We start from the raw sequence: 18,955 nt of genomic DNA on the forward strand, positions 1-18,955 counted from the left end.
AACAGTAGTTTTCTTTGATGTCTATATCAGTTCCAGTGCACAACTGAATTTCAAAATCTCTCTTTTGGGGTTAAAATCCATTACTGAAGCTATCTTGTGTTGACAATGAGATGAATTTCATGGAAATACTGAATTATTTCATTTGTAATACAGTTTCATAGTTTTTTTTAGTTGCTCATGATCTTTACACTTGCATGCAATGGATGTAGCATCAGCATACAGAACTATACTTGAATTTGGGGAGCAGTATTTTGTCACTTACAAAAATCAACAAAAGAAAGTATCCCAGTACAAAGCCCTGGGTACCCTGTATTACATATCAGTGATGTTAGATCTGTGTGTGCCACTCGTCATTCTTAAAAAAGTGAAAACTGATTTTGGTTAGATAAGTTTCCATTAAACTGTGAACAATTATCAGCATAATTACCTAGCCGTTTTCCCAGAGTATTTACTATCTCTCTCTACAAGCGATTGATAGAGATTAGCTAAAAAAAATATCTGTACTTTCAGATGGAGGTCTGTCTATATCTAAAATTATGTTTCCTTTCCCATCTATAGCTTATCGGAGAAAGTTCAGTAACACCTTCAACACGTAAGGAATTACATCTTTGAGCACCAATTATTGCCACTTTTTGCAACATCGCCATAAGGTTGGATATCCCTACTGAAAGATGAGCAGAAATTCTTTGTTAATGGGTGCATAATAAGATTTTTTTGTATACCAGTGCTCAGTAATAACTGATACATCTGGTTTATTAAAACATGCTATTGCGTCCAAATCATTGTGCTCATTTCCTAGGCTCGTAAAGTTTTGGAGGAAGATCTTGGTTTGCAGGTTGCATTGTCACCACATTTTTTTTGTTTGTAACCATAAATATTCTCATTAAGTAAATCAGATGTACTTTTCAAACTGGGAAGAGGACACAAATAGGCCACACATCTACAAAATAATAATAAAAGGAATGATTCCAAATGAGTTCCTGATAGCAAAATGTAAAACTTAATTGTTTTTGGATATATTACTTACTTATATCCTTCATTCAAATACTTAAGAAGGCTGTTAGTTTAGTGTCTTCAAGGCATAATGCTGTTTCATTGAGCATCGCAACAATCAAGCCTGAGATAGTAGTGTACTATGATACGACGTATAATGAAATTGATGCACTGGATGTGAAGTGCACAGTTTAGTCCACCCAGCAGGTGTTCCAGAATATGGCCCTGCACTGTTCTATACCATCATGAATGAGTATTTGTGTGGTATATAGCACACAAAATATTACGAAATATTAAATTTATTCTACACCATATTTTTGAGCAATGCTTAGTGTGAGTGCACTAAGAGACACTGTAATATGGTTGATTTCTTTCGCTAAAACCTACGCTCAATCTGAAATAATACTGCCACCGGAAATCGTGTTACTTCTTTTCTCAAATCCACTGTGCAGTGTGTGTGTGAGTGAAACGCATTTGCCACTTAAAAAGTATAAAGCACATGCTTATGGATTTTTATCTAGTCATGGATGAATAAATAAACTTAAAAACAGATGAAATATTCATATTAAAATTGCATTCCGACATTTGATTTCACTAAGGTAGTGTGGCACATAAACTGGTTATCGGAACGTAGTGAATGTTGGGACATCAGTGTAGGAAATTTGTCAGTCGGATGATTTTTCATATGTCCACACTTTTAAAAAGATTATCTGTGACTTACGAAATAGGGATCAGTTAATGTATCGTCACAACGTTCCTTGACAATCGTTCCCATACTTTATACTTTTAATCAGTTTATTTTAAGTGTATTTAGAACCCATGAGAATAAATTTTATATTAGAAAAAGGAGCGTGCTTCATAAATTATTGTAATAAACTGAACAAAAGAGCTATATGTTCAAAAGCTTCGATACTGTAATGTCCTTGCTGTTATACTCCGAATTATATACGTACAGTAGAAATAGAGATATTTCTACGCTATGATTATATATTCAGACCAATGAGTTTAATTCGGCCAGAGTGTTTGTTGAGCTTACTGGTTTGAACAACACCACCTACAAATAAGCACGTTGGTGGCGTCGGTTTGACAAGTGGTTTGTATGTATAAACAATCTTTGAAAATCAATAGTGTAGGACTGTAGGTGTTTGTTGGATCGAGTGGGCGGTAAGCTGTCAGTAAGTATGAGCGATAACTTTTTCATGTTTCTGTCTAGTATAAAATACGGATAAGCTTTCCATCTTGCAAAAAATCTTAATTTTATCATCATCTCGTAAATGATAATTTAATTTGTAGGATCTGTGCAGCAGGGTAAATCATCACCCACAAAAGGGAAGTGTAAACGCCATACTTGGGGAATTTGTTAATATATTAGCGCGGTTGCGTAGAAAGACCTAGGGTACTGGATTGTCACAGACCTGTTGTATTTGGAAAGGAAAGACGATTATTATAAAATAAACTTCAAATTAGCCTGCAACTAAAGGGATAAATAGTTAATTTCATGTTCCATGAATCATTGCGCACGTTAAGTCTTAAAGATGTGAAGCGAGTCATTTTATTATTAATTTGTAAATCAACTTATGTAGGTACTGAAGTAACTGTTTGGAACAACTTTCCAGATTACTGACTCAACTCTACTGCTGAAAATATCGCGAAATTGAAATATCTTTGTAATCAGGGGCAAAATGATCAACTAAATGAAAATTGACAGAATGTAATGTACTGATTAAGTGGTGATGACACGTAAACTACTGTATGTTAATGCACAGAATAATTGTTTTATTGTCTGGTTTATTAATCTTAATGTACACCACTTTCGCAACAGTTTTGTTTGTGCGGTAATAAAAATCATCTTATTATCACGAATGATTTGGTTGAAATTTACCATTGGCCACAAATCAGTGTCTATTTGCTTGTAATTTTTCAGGGACAGTAAGCCACCAAACTGTTAACAGAAAATGTTAAACATGGTCATTCAAGTCACATCTCTCTATTTGATCTATAGTTGTGTAACCAGGTTAAACAGCACATATGAAAGCGTATGTTTATGTGATTTTTAGTCCGTGTTGTTTAGATTTTTAATAGTTGTTTTTATTTACATCTACATGCATACACATAAAGCCAATGCACAGTACATTGCAGAGGGATGGGCAAGTGTGTGTTACTGACACCGCCCCCCTCCCCCTCAGTCCCCTTTGAGAGCATGGTGTTGCAGATGGACTTCATATGTAATCTGAAGTATAGTCAGAGGTCTATGTTATGCTGAAATGTGATAATTTGTTTGTGAGTTGGCAAAGCCAGCGAATGTGAATGCCGAATTAAGGATGTTGTAAAAGATTGACTTGTAGCGTAGCACAAAGTTTACGTCTTCACCATAATTATATCAAATTTGCATAGTTAACCCAATTTTCGTTATGAAAACTGAAGCTGTGAGGTAGATTCAAGTAACAAATTTGGGGTATTGGACAAGCTTCCGACAAATATGTTGATGCATATTAGTTACATATTTTCTACATAAACAACAAAAAAATACTATGCAAATCCATTACATAAGTTTTACATAGGGATGATCTCAGTCTGCTATGTCAGTAATCTTTTAGCTGGCCTTAAACATATTCTCATGTAATGATTAATGTGTAGTCATTGCTTTCCCGTTGCCCATGTGAAATCTCATGTACGGTACGTGTAATTGGTGTTGCTGTTGTTTTACTCTAACAAGATTACAAAATTGGCATATATCCAGATTCACTTCTGAATTACTTAATAACACTTTCTTTTTCATTATTATTTGATGTACAAGCAATAGGTACAAGTAAATGTTTTCCAGTGATGAACAATTTCAAAATATTTCTCCTTTTTCTTGTCTCATCTGACTAGCTAATTGTCTTACATATAGATTCTGTGTTTTTTTCTGAAAGAATTAATCCATGTCTAGCATGAGCTCTTGCAGATACATTTGGCGTATAATTTGCGGGCTATTGCCAGAGTGCCTCTTTCAGTTGATTAGTTCTGAGCATAACACTGTTCACTATATACTGGGTGATCAAAAAGTCGGTATAAATTTGAAAACTGAATAAATCCTGGAATACTGTAGATAGAGGTACAAATTGACACACATGCTTGGAATGACATGGGGTTTTATTAGAACCAAAAAAAAACACAAAAGTTCAAAAAATGTCTGACAGATGGCACTTCATCTGATCAGACTAGCAATAATTAGCATAAGAAAGTAAGACAAAGCAAAGATGATGATCTTTACAGGAAATGCTCAATATGTCCACCATCATTCCTCAACAATAGCTGTAGTCAAGGAATAATTTTGTGAACAGCACTGTAAACCATGTCTGGAGTTATGGTGAGGCATTAGCATCGGATGTTGTCTTTCAGCATCCCTAGAGATGTCGGTCAATCACAATACACTTGCGACTTCGGGTAATTTTGTCAGGTCTCTTTTTTTCTAATAAATACCCCTCTATCTAAATTATCCATGGTTTATTAAGTTTTCAAATTTATACTGAATTTTTGATCACCCGGTACATCAGTGGTACCGTAAATGCAATGGACCTCACAGTCTGTCTCTCTGTCACTTTCTGTGGATGATCTTTGCCTTTACTACACCTCTGCATCACTGTGCACCAACTTCAGGGGGGATGTCTGGAGAATTCAAAACTGGGCCCTGAATCACGGCTATCAATTTTCTCCTGCAGAATCAAAAGTTGTGCATTTCTGCCAATTCCGGAATGTGTGCCTGCACCCAGAAATTTATCTTGGTGACCAGATACTTGAAGTCATTGAAACTTTTCAATTCTTAGCTATTTTATTTGACAACAAGCTAAGTTAGCTGCCATATGTCCGCCGGCTCAAGGCAGCTTACATGAAAAAGGTAAATGCTATCTGTTTTCTTAGTAACTCCTCGTGGGCCATGGACTGCGTAGTTCTGCCATTTTACAAAGTGCTGATTTTATCCCTCTTGGACTATGGATACTGAGCTTGCTGCAGCCTGTTCACCACACCGGCATGTGGTTGGCAATAGGGGTCTTCTGTACAAACTCTGTTGACAGCCTCCTGGTGGAAGTGAACCACTGTAGGTTAGACAATAAAAGCTACTGGCAAATTACGCATTCAGTCTGTCAGGTGCTCACTCACCCATGTCACTCAACTCTGTTCCACAACCAGCAGTTGAGACTGTTTGCGCATTGCTCAAAACTGGTTAGACCATCTGGCATCCAACTCTATACTCTACTGAAGAACCTCCAACAGCCTACCCACATGGTCTGTACCCTGTCCTGTGATGCGGATGGACCTCTTTTGTGGCCCCAAGGAGGAGGTTGATCCTATCCTTCTGACACCTATTTCATTCAGTCCTCTATGATTATTATGATTCGTTATGCATCTACGTGGAAGGATCAAAAGTCAGTGACAGGTTTGGTTACACTTTTGTACATGTTAAGTGACATGAGAAGCACTCTGTGCTGAGTATTTGCAGTGTGTACACTGCAGAGTTTGCTGCAGTATCTTGGGCTCTGCGGTTTGCAAATCCCTGGCCACGATGAACTTTCTGATCTGAAGTGACTCCATGAATTGCTTAAAAGCCATATTCCTGTGCTACCCCAAAAATCTTTTGGTCACTGACAGTCGGGACCTACTGGTTGATCGCTACAGCTCTAGAGAGACAGTGATCTTCATCTGGACATAGAGCTACATAGGAATTTGAAAAAGTGAACTAGTCTACCATCTAGCTAAATATGCAAATACAGATCAACTTGATGTTGGAATACCGATTAGAGGCTTAAGATTACAACTTCAACGTAATGTTTTACGGCTCTGGGAATTGGAATTGCTGGCTGCTACAACCCAAAACAAGTTGAGAATGATCAAAGGGTCGACTAAGGTGTGCAATACATCTTTCCAGTCCTCTTGGAAAGATGCCACTGTGTTATGCTGATTATGCATAGGCCACATGAGACTCACTCACAAGTTCCTTCTGCATCAGGAGGATCCTCCTCACTGCAGCTGCGATGGTCTACTGCCGATAGCACATGTTGTTGTTGAGTGTGCCCTACTGGCTGGACTGTAGCATGCTCTCAGCTTGCCTATCTCACTACCTCAGATGCGTTGAGATGATGAGACAGCGACTACCAAAGTGTTGTATTTCCTGAGGGGCAGTGGATTTTACACGAAACTACAATACTCTTCCACTTTGTGTTGGGGTGTCTGTGGGGAGGGGGAGGGGAGAACCTGCAGTGGGTTCCCCACATGCTACTGCAGGTTACTTTCTTCTGCCCTCACCTTGTTGTGCCTTTGGACCCTCTTGTGCAAGATGATGCTTGGGTTATCTGTCTTCTGTGACCTGTTGTGTTACAGCTACTGACACACTTTTTAAAACTCTTTTAACTCACTCACATGGTTTGAGTAGCCGAGACCCTACTTTTTTCACTTTTTACCTTTTTACGTGTTTTTGTTGTGAAATAGAGGAACTGATGGCCCAGTAGTTTCGTCCAGGTAATATTGACCCTGGGGTCAATTTTGCTCTTCCTTTTCATTTCTGGATAAACTTACGTATCTTCTTGAAAATAAAAATTATCATATAATATAATTAAATCTGTTGATTTGAATTCGTACACTTTAAGATAAAATTAAAAAGAAATATTATAGTTAAAAACAATTTTTTGTGCAAGCACTACATATCTACTTATAAATAGAACTGGGAAAAGTTTCTGGGCCCAGAAGAAGTAGTTAATCCTATCACTGTCAGGTTTTTCTCTCGGTGGTAACATTGACTTCCTAAATGTTATCACAAAATTTCCATTAATCCACATGTATTTGCCCAAATATGGCAGAAAATAAGTGTAAAAAAATTGAGACTGGAGCAACAGTGAATTTAAACTCAGTCAGTCATGGACAGGCTCTGTTGTTGCAAGTGTTCTGTTTATTGCAGTAGTTTTAGATTGAGATTAGTGTTTGTTTTAAGCATAAAGAAGGGGCACAATAGGCTATAGCTTTATTAAACAGTGAAGTTAAAGAATAAAGTGTCAGTTTGAATAGATAAAGCTATAACTAAATTAAAAATTGAACTGCAGTGCCTAGAATGTAGCAAAGGCCTCCAGGTGCAAGGCAGTACCTAGATGTGGATAAGGAAACGTTGGAAGAAGTGGTTTAGTTAATTAAAAATAGTAAAGAGATAATAAAAGGTGCAGCCAAGAGGCAAGGTATATCAAAAAACACAGTAAATAAACTACTTAAGGAAAACTGGACCAATTAAGGTAGGAAATAAAAATGCACTAACATCAGAAGAATGCATATTAGAAAATTCTACTGCCACTGCTGCTGATTGGGGTTTGCACTGCAGATTATGGATATTAAAGTTTTTCCAAAACATTCCTAGACTTAGTTGGATGCAATGAAAGATGATTCCAGAATAACTATCCAGGTAATGAACGATTTGGTCCATACATTTATCAAACGAAATAAAGTTATCTTTGCAGCAAGGAGGAAGAGACAAAAGATCGACGTATCAAATATTTTACCAATTTGAAAACAACTGCCAAAGATTAACAGCCTGTAATGTATTTAATTGTGATGAATCTAATATGTCAAATGGTCGAGGAAGGAAGAAACTTATATTTCGCAGTGGAGTTAAGTGTCTTGACCTTGATTTCAACCATACCAAGTCATCATCCACAACTATCATGATGTGTGGGTCTGCTTCTGATATTTTGTTACCACTTATTGTTCATAAAACTGAAAATTCATATTATAGTTGGAGTTATGGAGGACCCTGTTGTGATGGAAGGTGCTGTAGAGGTGGAACAATCTACAACAGAACTCAACAGGGTTAGTTTGAGAGTGCAGTATTTACAGACTGGTTTAAAAATGTGCTGCTTCCTCATGCTAGAAACCTGCCTGGAACAAAGATAATGATACGGGACAAATTAAGTTCACATTTCACAAGTAAGGTTTGTCAGCTATGTGAAGAAAATTACATAAAGTTTGTGTGTATCCCAGCCAATACAACCCATTTAACACAACCTTTGGATGTTTTTTTTTTCCCCTCATCCATTGAAGACTCATTGGTCAAAATGAGCAATACACTATTCCAAACTGTACCAAGAGCAATGTTTCAAACCCTTCTTAATGAACTGATAAGTAGTCTAGGAGTGAAATTAAGATGAATCTCCAAAATGTGTTCAAGGTGTGGTGTCACCGCCAGACACCACACTTGCTAGGTGGTAGCTTAAATCGGCCGCGGTCCATTAGTACATGTCGGACCCGCGTGTCGCCACTGGCAGTGATTGCAGACCGAGCGCCACCACACGGCAGGTCTCGAGAGACGTACGAGCACTCGCCCCAGTTGTACGGACGACATTGCTAGCGACTACACATACAAAGCCTTTCTCTCATTTGCCGAGAGACAGTTAGAATAGCCTTCAGCTAAGTCCATGGCTACGACCTAGCAAGGCGCCATTAGTTACTTCATGAATCTAAAGTGTCTCACTTGTATCATCAAGAATGCTGTATACCAAAGGACGATATAAAAGTTAAGTGTTCTAGTAGCTACGTTCTTTTCTTTATCACATTCATCACGTATCCTGTTCCAGACTTCGCGCCAGTCGGCGTGTGTGTACGTGTGCCCTTTCGGCTACCCGTCTCTGTGGACTGGCTGCCTTGTCAGTCCACTACACAAGGCATGTGGAATATTCCAATTTAAAAAATAAGTTGTCCTCTGTAAACTCCCTAGTGAACAGGATATGGAAGCAAAGAAGGAAGCTGTAGCTGAATCTCTGTTTTTTTTTTTTTTTTATTTAATTTCTCTGTGAAAAGAAAAAAAAAGAAATAAATAGTCCTGTCAAATACAAAAAGAAAGAAAATTGATGTAAGCTCTGGGGTAAAGCTGTTTTAGGTGTTTATGCTTTGAACATTGGTCCAAAATTGTTCAAAAGGTCATCATATGAAAGTGTGTGTGCACCATATAAAATGTTCAAATTATCTGCAGGTATAAATGATAGAAACTATCCTCAGATTAGTTGTTCCAAGTGATCCACAGCTAATGAAGACCACTCAAAGGCCAGGAAAAATATCTTCCGAAAGTGATAATTCTTCATCAGATGATCTAGGTGTAATGAAATTGCCAGTGACTCGGGAAAATGATGAAAGCAATTTTGACCTTTCAAACAAACCATTTGTTGAAGATTTGCTGCTCAGTAGGTTTGAGTGTTGTCATCTTTTCCCAGATGACGTTACGGTAAGAGCAGTTGGGGGTAAAAGGGTGAAGCAGACGTTTCTGTTTTTGTATTATTCAAAAAATTGCAACAAAGGAAAAAGTAGTTGAAGTAATGGGAGCTTTACTCCACTGATTCAATGAAACCTTCATTTGTTCCAAAGGAATATGATACTGCCCCATTCTGTCATATGATTGGCAAGCTGCCAAGGGTAGAAGGGTGCAGAACTCTGTATAAATTTCCAGGGAGGATTTTAGTAAAAGAAGTTTAATTTTTTTTCAGTAAAAGTTTTTTGTGTGTTTTAAATAAAGGATTGATAATTTTATTCATAAAAAGATGTTTCTCTGATACCTAGCTTATCAACATTTTACTAAACATTCAGTTTTCATTGGGGATCATTGAGGGCCCTTTACTGTGATCACACTCATACTGCACTACACTAATATTTATCCCAGGATTATTCTGCATGTTTGTAGTTACCCCACGTCATGGGGTAACATTGTCCCCTTTAGTTATCTTTTTTCTGCTAACCTATGGAAAAATATAACAGTGTGATATGGATGTTTGTATAGAAATAATGCATAATAATAATAAAAATCACTGTGAATAGAAATGCAAGAGATATTGTACAAAAACATCAAAAAAGGGGCCAATCATACCCAATATGACAGTACTTTTGAAATCTGTTCTTAGCAGTGTTTTTGATAAAGTCAAACTGAATGCATACAGGAAAAATCTATTTGCACTCAAAACATCAGACATAGGTCAGTCCGGAATTGTTGTTGAAGTTTATACTTCACACATGTAATTGTAGTAAAATAACTGTTCATCATTTTCTGTCTGCAATGTTGCATTACTTATATTTTTTTTAAAAATCATGTATTATTGGATATCATACTTCAATATTTTCACTTTCTTTGACATCTCTTTATTAAATGAAAATCAAATAAACTACCTAACAATGATTTAAAAAGAAGTAAACCCTGACGGAGAACGATGAAGTATGAAAATATTATAAAAACCTTAAATGCATAATTTTTAAGGTGCTTGCTAGCTTAAATCTTTGGTTATTAAACACTGAAGTCTTTCCACTTCAACTTAAAATACAGTTGTTGGGACTAATAAGCAAAACCAATTACAATTAACAAAGTGGTCTGTAAGCAGCATAAAGTAAGGCTGATGTACTAAGATAGTGTGATTGTCTTATTTGACACTGTGCAGGACGTGGGGGGGGGGGGGGGGTGAGGGGGGGGGGCAGTGCCTCTTAATGTGAAATACTTTGTGCCATTCCAGTCAAGGCATTGCATGCAACATATGGCACTAGTGATCATATACTTGCACAGATATGTGAAGAGTCTAGCATTGCCATGTTGGATACTGTGGCTACCATTTGCTACCTAGTGTCCAGAAGTATGCTTTGTGGGCATGGTATACAACAAGAAGCCAGATGAACAGTTTTGTATCGGCACAACCTCTACAGAGTGACTAATTCATTCTGGGAACAGCCCAGTTGTACGTGTACCATTTACCCAGTGTCTGAGAATTTGTAATGTGGTAGGTGTGTTGTTAATGGATCCACTTTTAAAAGTGTCCAATTGACTGAGCTGGTGAGGCCAAATTTCTTAAGACATTAACTCTCACCATGCAGTGATCTCGGAGAATGAGGAATTTTCTTTACTGCTGTTAATTTAGGCAGAGGTGGATTGTGGTGTACTATCCCAATGACTTGGAGATGACTGGAGTGGATTGTTGAAACATATCAATAAGTATAGAAGTTCTGAGGCTTGAAGCTGAACTGTGTGGTTAAAATGATAGGAGCTTCTGCAAGTACTGCTCACTGTATTGCCATATATGGGTATATGTTGACATTGCAGTCAGTGCACCCACTTCAGCTTTGCAATCATTGGGTCTCGCACTGCACTGAGCCCTAGACCACCATATCTGTTAAGGGTGTTTTCATTTATCATTATTTCAATGGCTTCTTGAATTACACTGTGCCAAACACGATTAGTGTGAGACACGACAGATTTGATCTGGTGACTCTTTTCTGGAGCATCCTGAAGTAAAGCAGATTATTTGAGAGAGCATAGCTAATAAAACCTCCCTTGCTCCTTCCTGTGTTGTGATACAGCGTGCACTGTTTGTCTGAAGTAAGAATGTAAACTCTCATTTATTCTGAGACCTCTCACAACTTTATCTGTTCTCAGTAATTGTCTGATTATTTGTGGAGGCCTGAAGAATGATTTGATTAGGTATCTCTTTCATCTCGTCATCAACTTGATAGTCATATGCATAGACATGGATACCATATTGGCACTTAAGCTGACTTATTCACACCTTTGCAGCAACACATCCCTGCCTGTGAAATAGCAAATGGTGTCAAACAAGCACTCCCCAAGTTGCCCAGTGAAACAGTAGACAAATTGTTGTGAAACCAGCCTTATCGTCACAAATCAAAGGCACCAGCACAAAACATGACTGGGGTTGAACGCACCTTTGTGCACTATGAAATGATGGAAGCATTGTTGTTCCTCCTACTGACAAGGGAAAAATAGCCATAATTGCAGACACGAATACACTCACCAGAAGCTTCCCCATGTCCCAGCATTTAGAATAATGAGAATGACATGAGAGCAGACCTATTGTCTGTGCTCTATGTAAGATCAAGGATGGGATGCTGTTCTGCCTCATCGTATCCACCATTGGTTCACTGACATACAAACTGGTGAAGTACTTGACCAGTCTCCCCGCTTCACATGTGGGTCTTGGTTCATATCAAAGCATATCATTTTATCTCCTGAATTAAATGTCTTAAACTTAATGAGGATGATATTGTGGTCAGTTTTGATATTGTTGTACAGTTTGCAAATATGCCTATCAAATACTTTTTGGATCTAGTAAACCAATTCTTTGAAAGTGGCGTGGTCAGTCTGTTTAGGCACATGCTTGTCTTTTTTTTAATTATTATTATTATGGCCAGTATTATGATCAGATGGACAATGTTTCAATAGGAAGCTCATTACTTCAATTGCAAACCTGTTTATAAAGACCTTAAAGGATATTGCCTTAGTCATGACCCCATTAGACTAGTTGTTCATTTCAATATGTTGACAAGAAGTTCATCATTTGACCCCATGGACGTGGAAAACTTGATGGATTCCTGGAACATCTCAACAGCATTAACAGTAACATGAAGTTCACTATAGAAGTAGGAAAAAGACAACACTTTGCCTTACCTAGGTATCGTCATCCATCACAAGCACAGTGGGTGCCTTAGTCACAGTTTCTAACGAAAACTGTCGCTCACCAATCTGTACTTGCATGCCAGTAGCAATTATCATGTGGCATGTGATACAAACTATAGTACATTGTTCAAGAAAAATAACGGATACTGATAATTTGCCCCATGTGCTGTGCCATTTACACAACCTCTTCAAGAATAATGGCTACGACAATCACTAAACAAATCTGTCTCAAGTAAGAATTGCAATAAGGCCACCAGTGAGGAGCAGGAAAAGAAATTTGCATTTTTTTTTTTTTTTTTTTTTTAGCTCTGTGTCAAATAAGCTACACTGCTTGCTGAAGAGAGAGAAAATGAAATCAATTTTCAGACGTGGCAATTACTGAAATGCTGGAAGGCATTTGTAATAGTTTTGAAAAAGTAAACTTGTACAAGTGGTTAATAAGTATACACGAGAGTTTTATCACCTGTACTATCCTGAAAAATCTGCTTTAGCTGGAAAAGAATCACCAGATCAAGCTTGACAACACCTCTGTTGTGGCTCCCACTAATGGCATGTGGGACATTGTAATGAAAGAAGCCATTGTCATAAAAATCACTGACAACACTCTTAATAATTCAGCACATTGTGGGGTCCAGTGATCACAAGGTTGAAATAGGTGCATCAAATGTGGATTCAACATACCTCCATATAAGGCTGTACTGCGGGCACCAATAACTTCACAGCTGTCAGCTAGAGTAAGTAAAAGCCTAGCAGCAGCGCATCAGCAGTCATTTTGATGGACAATGACTTGGTGAAAAGCTCATGGCATTTTAACCGATAATGCAATGGAAGCCCAAGAACATTTTATTCAGTGTTACCACCACGAGAATCAGCATTCTTACATAATCAATATGAATATTCATGATATATAATTAAAGAAGTAAAAGTATCCACTCACTGTGTATTTTGGGGCACTACGCTTACACAAGATCAAAATCATTGCAAAACTTTCCAAAAATTTCCAGAATGAGATTTTCACTCTGCAGCGGAGTGTGCACTGATATGAAACTTCCTGGTAGATTAAAACTGTGTGCCTGACCGAGACTCGAACTCGGGACCTTTGCCTTTCGCGGGTTGCAGAGTGAAAATCTCATTCTGGAAACATCCCCCAGGCTGTGGCTAAGCCATGTCTTCGCAGTATCCTTTCTTTCAGGAGTGCTAGTTCTGCAAGGTTCGCAGGAGAGCTTCTGTGAAGTTTGGAAGGTAGGAGACGAGGTACTGGCAGAAGTAAAGCTGTGAGCACTGGGCGTGAGTCGTGCATCGGTAGCTCAGATGGTAGAGCACTTGCCCACGAAAGGCAAAGGTCCCGAGTTCGAGTCTCGGTCGGGCACACAGTTTTAATCTGCCAGGAAGTTTCTTTCCAAAAATGTTATTCCTCGGAGCTAACAGGCTAATGAAACATACATTTGGCTCCATAAATGCTTTAGGAGTTGAGGAGACCACTTACCAAATAGCTGAAGCATTAGAGTTGCCAACAAGATTCCTTCCAAGAGATAGCAAATTTTCTTTCCTTTTTGCTGTGCCTGTTGATGACTAAATGCTTGTGCTTTTCGATGAGTGATGTTCTTTAACCCTAATGTATTTACATTTTACCAGAAGTTTCCACTATAATTACACATTTTGTTACATTGTTCTAGTACTACATCCTGGCTAGTTCAAGAGCTTATGTTGGGCGTAGTGGGCAAGAGTAACAAGGAGGCGGGGAAGGGAGGATGGAGGGAAGGAAGATTTCTAATGTACATTTGGTGAACAAAACATGTACACTCTGTTATAGAATGATGTACACTATGTTATGGAATGCTGGTAGACATTTGTAATTGCAGTTTTATTTTATGTTATTTATTTATTCATCCAAGGAGCATCTCACAGTGATACAGGATTTGTTAAGATAATACAGTGCCAATCAATGGGGCCAAATATAACACACTGCTTACATAACATGTTTTAAGAGGATAGGATAGGTAACCTATTGGGATAGAACAGGTGGTCAGCCATGACCTTGATTAAGGGACAGTCCCAGCATTTGCCTCAGTGATACAGGAAAACCCAGATCAGGATGGCCGGCCAGACCAGCTCCATCCTCCTGAATGTGAGGTCAGTGTGTCAAGAGATACGTGGCCTCGTTCGGTAATCCTCTAATGAATAATGTTTCGTCATTTATACATAAATTATATTATCTTCTTTGTTTTTCAGACTTTTTCGTCAGTTACAGATACGAAAGTTGTTTAGGTTAAATACGCCTTCTGCAACTATTTTCCTTTAATCTAAAGCATCTTCAATGGTCAGTGTAACAATATGTTTTTTCCTGTTATTATTTTGATAGCTAGGATCATGAACGATTTTCATCCTTTAACTTACTTCTATAAAGAGTATTAATTCTTATTGTTACTCGTGGTTTTTTGTCATTTACATCATTCTTCATGTTCTTCCACATTTATGTTAGATTTCAGCACACAGCACTTTCACAAACACTAAGTATATTCACATTTTAATGTTTTTAAGAACCAGTGTCATCTTGCCATTTGATGTGTGTTGTTTTATTATTGTAGCATGCATTTGTCTTTTTTTTTTTTTGGTAGTGATGGGAGTGTCGGCTATTGCTCTGTTTGAGTGAGGTTTTCTTTGCAACATAGTCCATTGCAATATTTGTAATACTGTGTGTGTGTGTGTGTGTGTGTGTGTGTGTGTGTGTGTGTGTGTGTGTGTGTGTGTGTAAAAAGAGCTGACATGTCCAGACTACTGTGTTGTCAATTATTACTTCACTATGCTACAGAGGTGGCTGATGAGGGGTGTGGGATATTGCCTAGTTTGTGGTATTATTTTGTAGTGTCTGGGGGGGGGGGGGGGGTTTCTTTCTCTACAATACATTTTATTAGTTTAAGTAATATCTGGTTGCTGATGTTTGTCTAGTCATTTATTGTGTGTTTCTTCTTTGTTATTACATTTTGAATTTGGAAGTTCTCTTTTAGATTTAGGAGATGTTTTTTGTTACTTAATTGGACAATTTTCATGTCCATTTCTATTGTGGTTGGGTGGTTAGATGATGTAATATTATGTGGGTGTATGTTATGATGTTTTATCAATGACTATGTTGTTGCTGTCATCGGCAAAGAGAACTTTTTCTCCATGTCTTATACTATCTGGAAACTCATAGATATAAATGAAGAACAGAACTGGACCGAATACTCTACCCTGAGCAATACCTATGTTTTGATATTTCGTGTCTGACCATTGTTTTACTAAAAATTTATCACCAGCAGACGTGAACAATTTCAATGTTTTGCACCCTGTTTTCCAAGTAAGACTGAAACTACTCATTGACTGTTCCTCTTATATCTAGCATTTCTAGGTTGCTCAATAGTATTTTATGGTCAACAGTGTCAAAAGCTTCTGACAAGTTGAAGAAAATGCCTGTAACACAATCATCCCTATCAATAGCTGCAAGTACCACATTTGTGAACTCTGCAATGGCTGATATTGTACTAATTCCACTTCTGAAACCAAACTATGCTTTGTTAAAGAAGTTGTCTTTGTTTGAGTAACATATCACTCTCTCTTTCATGACTGCTTCAATTATTTTTGAGTATGAAGACAGCAGTGAAACTGGCCCTTGATTTGTAGTGCTTTCCACATACCTTTCTTTAGTACTTTTGGTACTCTGGAAAGCCACCTGAACGAAAGGATTGGTTTATTATGATTGTTGATGGGGCTTGTATGCTATTTATACACACCATCAGAACAGAGATAGGAAACTCATGTATGCCTGCTGACTTACTATTTTTTAATTGTTGTACTGTCTTCCTAATGTCAAGCTTTGTTGCGGGTAAACATCATCATAGTCCTTGCTGTAGAAGTCATTGTGGGTGCTACATTTGTTTTAGGAAGATTTTGTTGCAGCTTATTTGCAACACCAGAGAAATAATCATTTACAAAATTAGCTATTTCGTAAGGACTTCCTATTGTCTTTGATTTGTATGTTGTTATACTTCTGTCCACCTTTTTTAGTTTTCTTGTTTTACAGCACCGCACACCGCTTTACTTTTATGTTCTGCGTTATATATTAATTTGGCCTTGGCTTGGCCTTTAAAAAAACTTTTTTCTCAATCTGGGTGAATAAGCTTCTGTAATAAGAACACCCACCATGATTAGATTCTGAGTTTACCTCCAATGCAGCTGATAGTGTCAGATAATAATCGTAATTCATTAATTTGTCTCTGAGTGGTATTTTGCCACCAATAATAACCTCCTGTATTTTTTTTATTTTTTATTTATTTATTTTTTTTTTTTTTACCTGTGATCGTATTCAAGGAACTGTGGATTAGTGAAGTGCATTTGGAAAGAACTGAGAAATGCAAGTGCCTGTGAGGACTTTGATGCCCGCAGTTATACATTTATTTTCCTTAGCTGCTGCAGTAGAAATGGATACTTTTGTAAATGTCACCTCAAAAATTTATTTAAACAGTGTCAAAATTTAGAGAACTTAGCACCTACATTGCTTTACATATACAGTTCATTCCAGGTTTGATTTGCCAGTGCTCTAGTAAAAGTATGTATCTTATGATGTGAGAAAATCCTTTTGTAGGCCTGCAGTTTTGGAGGTTTCACCAAACCTGTCTTTAGCGTTTATTGTCTGAAGTAATGATCCGAGATGCCAAGATCTCTGATAAGTATTTTACAGTTTTCCCTGTTAGTGTCCATTGAGTACATATTCTAAAATTGAAGGTGAACTTCTTGAAATCATTGTAGCAGTGTGTACCATTTGTGGTATGTCAAAAGTGCTGAATTGTTCAGGGAGTTATTACTAATTTCACCTTCAATGCCTATATTAACATTCATGTCTTCATATATTATTATGCTAGTTTTGGCTGCAGACACACTTTCGGGGACTTCAGTAAATTTTTTGAAGAAAGAAGCGACATTACCATTAGGTGAGCAGTAAACACACAGAATGATTTGACTCTTTATAAGCAGAAAGCTTTGTTATTTCAATATCTGAGAATTTAAAATTTTTATATGCGCTAATTGTGGTAAGATATTCTCTAACTTGAAACTGTGTGCCACCCCTGATATAAATAGATGATCCCCATCCTTTAAGGTAGACCTACAGTAGCAATTTGCACATTGATATGATAATACTCTATACTGCAATTAATCATCTTTATACCAGTGCTCTGTAATGCACACTGCCATGCTGCTCAGAGATAGTAATTCAACTTCAAGCTGATGTACTTTATTTTTAATAGACTGCACATTTTGAGGAATAATAGATAATTCTTAGCAAATTTCCATGGTGCTTGCACACTCCAATGTGATTCATTCTATTTCCTGTATACATGGTGCAGAAGGTTCGTAAGCTAGCTGAGATATTTCTAAGAGAGGGAAGCCTATTGGGGTTCATTTTAAAAAATTCCTAGGTCTCCTATCCATGACAACAGGTGTTAGACTGTGTGGGACCCCACATGCATCCAACATACTCTCACTAATTAACTGCACCAACCTACCGTTCTTAAACCTGTTGAGGAGCGGACCGTGCCTAATGTAGCCCCATCTTGTAATAGCCCCCACCAGCACCAGCGCAGTGTGTACCTGGCCGACAGTCATCAGTGCCACCTCCAGCTCCACATTCGCATGCCTTACAGTACTGCCAAGACAAGGCCAGTCATGCTGCTGGAACAGCGCTGCCATGTTCCCATTGGTGCCATCAGTTAGGGAAGCCATGTTATTCAGGTCACCAACTAGATTGTATGCCCTGTTTCTGTCCAGGCTGTTCCCTGCCCCATTCTGTCACTACGTGATGATCGTTGGTGAAATCCTTACGCAAAGGCCTTAAATCCTCAATCACCTGATCTAGCTCAGCACTTGGCTTGAAAATGCTGATGACTTGATCTCGTTCCCTAACTTCTCCTGCAATAGAGGACCAACACCTCTGCCATGACTGCTACCTAGCTGCAGTGCTCTGCACTTCGTAACATTGGTGGTGTTCTTACCCTTCCTAATTACAGGCAGTGTTTCTTGCATGTATCCTATGCCTACATCATCTTGAGGCTTCTCACCCTTCACCTCTGGCAGCTGAAACCTGTTACCGGTAACCACAACAAAACTGCCAGATCACATTGTTGTTCTGCTAGCTCTCCTACAAACTGCCAGTGCCCCCCCCCTTTCCCCCTCCTCTCCTCCCCTCCCCTGCCACCACCTTCCTTCATTCTCACCAGCTCTCACCAAGCTTGCTCCAACTGTGCCTGAAGGGCACAGATCTTCACTTCTTGCTCCTCCATTAACATACTCCTGCTGCATATTTTTCAGTTCCAGGAAAGGGCCTCAGTGATCTCCCAAGAGTCCTGTCCACTACGTCTCCCCCCTCCCCCTCCCCCCATGAAACCATTTACTACAGCTTCAACACTGCATCCCACTACCCACTTTCCTACAACTTCCACAGAGTCCACTCATGGTCAGGTATGAAAC

At 38.2% G+C, this 18,955-nt stretch overlaps 1 protein-coding gene across 2 annotated transcripts in view; it reads left to right on the forward strand.

Annotated features, from left to right (window-relative positions):
- The first annotated feature begins 2,047 nt into the window (after window positions 1-2,047).
- The window catches only part of LOC126248333 (constitutive coactivator of peroxisome proliferator-activated receptor gamma-like), a 725,840-nt gene continuing 708,932 nt past the window's right edge, over window positions 2,048-18,955 (forward strand). Inside the window, exon 1 of one of the 2 annotated variants that reach the window (XM_049949229.1) lies at window positions 2,048-2,168. The gene's annotated coding sequence lies outside the window, so the exon portion shown is untranslated. The remainder of the gene's footprint in view (window positions 2,169-18,955) is intronic. The other variant, XM_049949228.1, reaches the window with a different exon arrangement.

This window comes from Schistocerca nitens, chromosome 3 (genome assembly GCF_023898315.1).
Source record: "Schistocerca nitens isolate TAMUIC-IGC-003100 chromosome 3, iqSchNite1.1, whole genome shotgun sequence".
NCBI lineage: Eukaryota > Metazoa > Arthropoda > Insecta > Orthoptera > Acrididae > Schistocerca > Schistocerca nitens.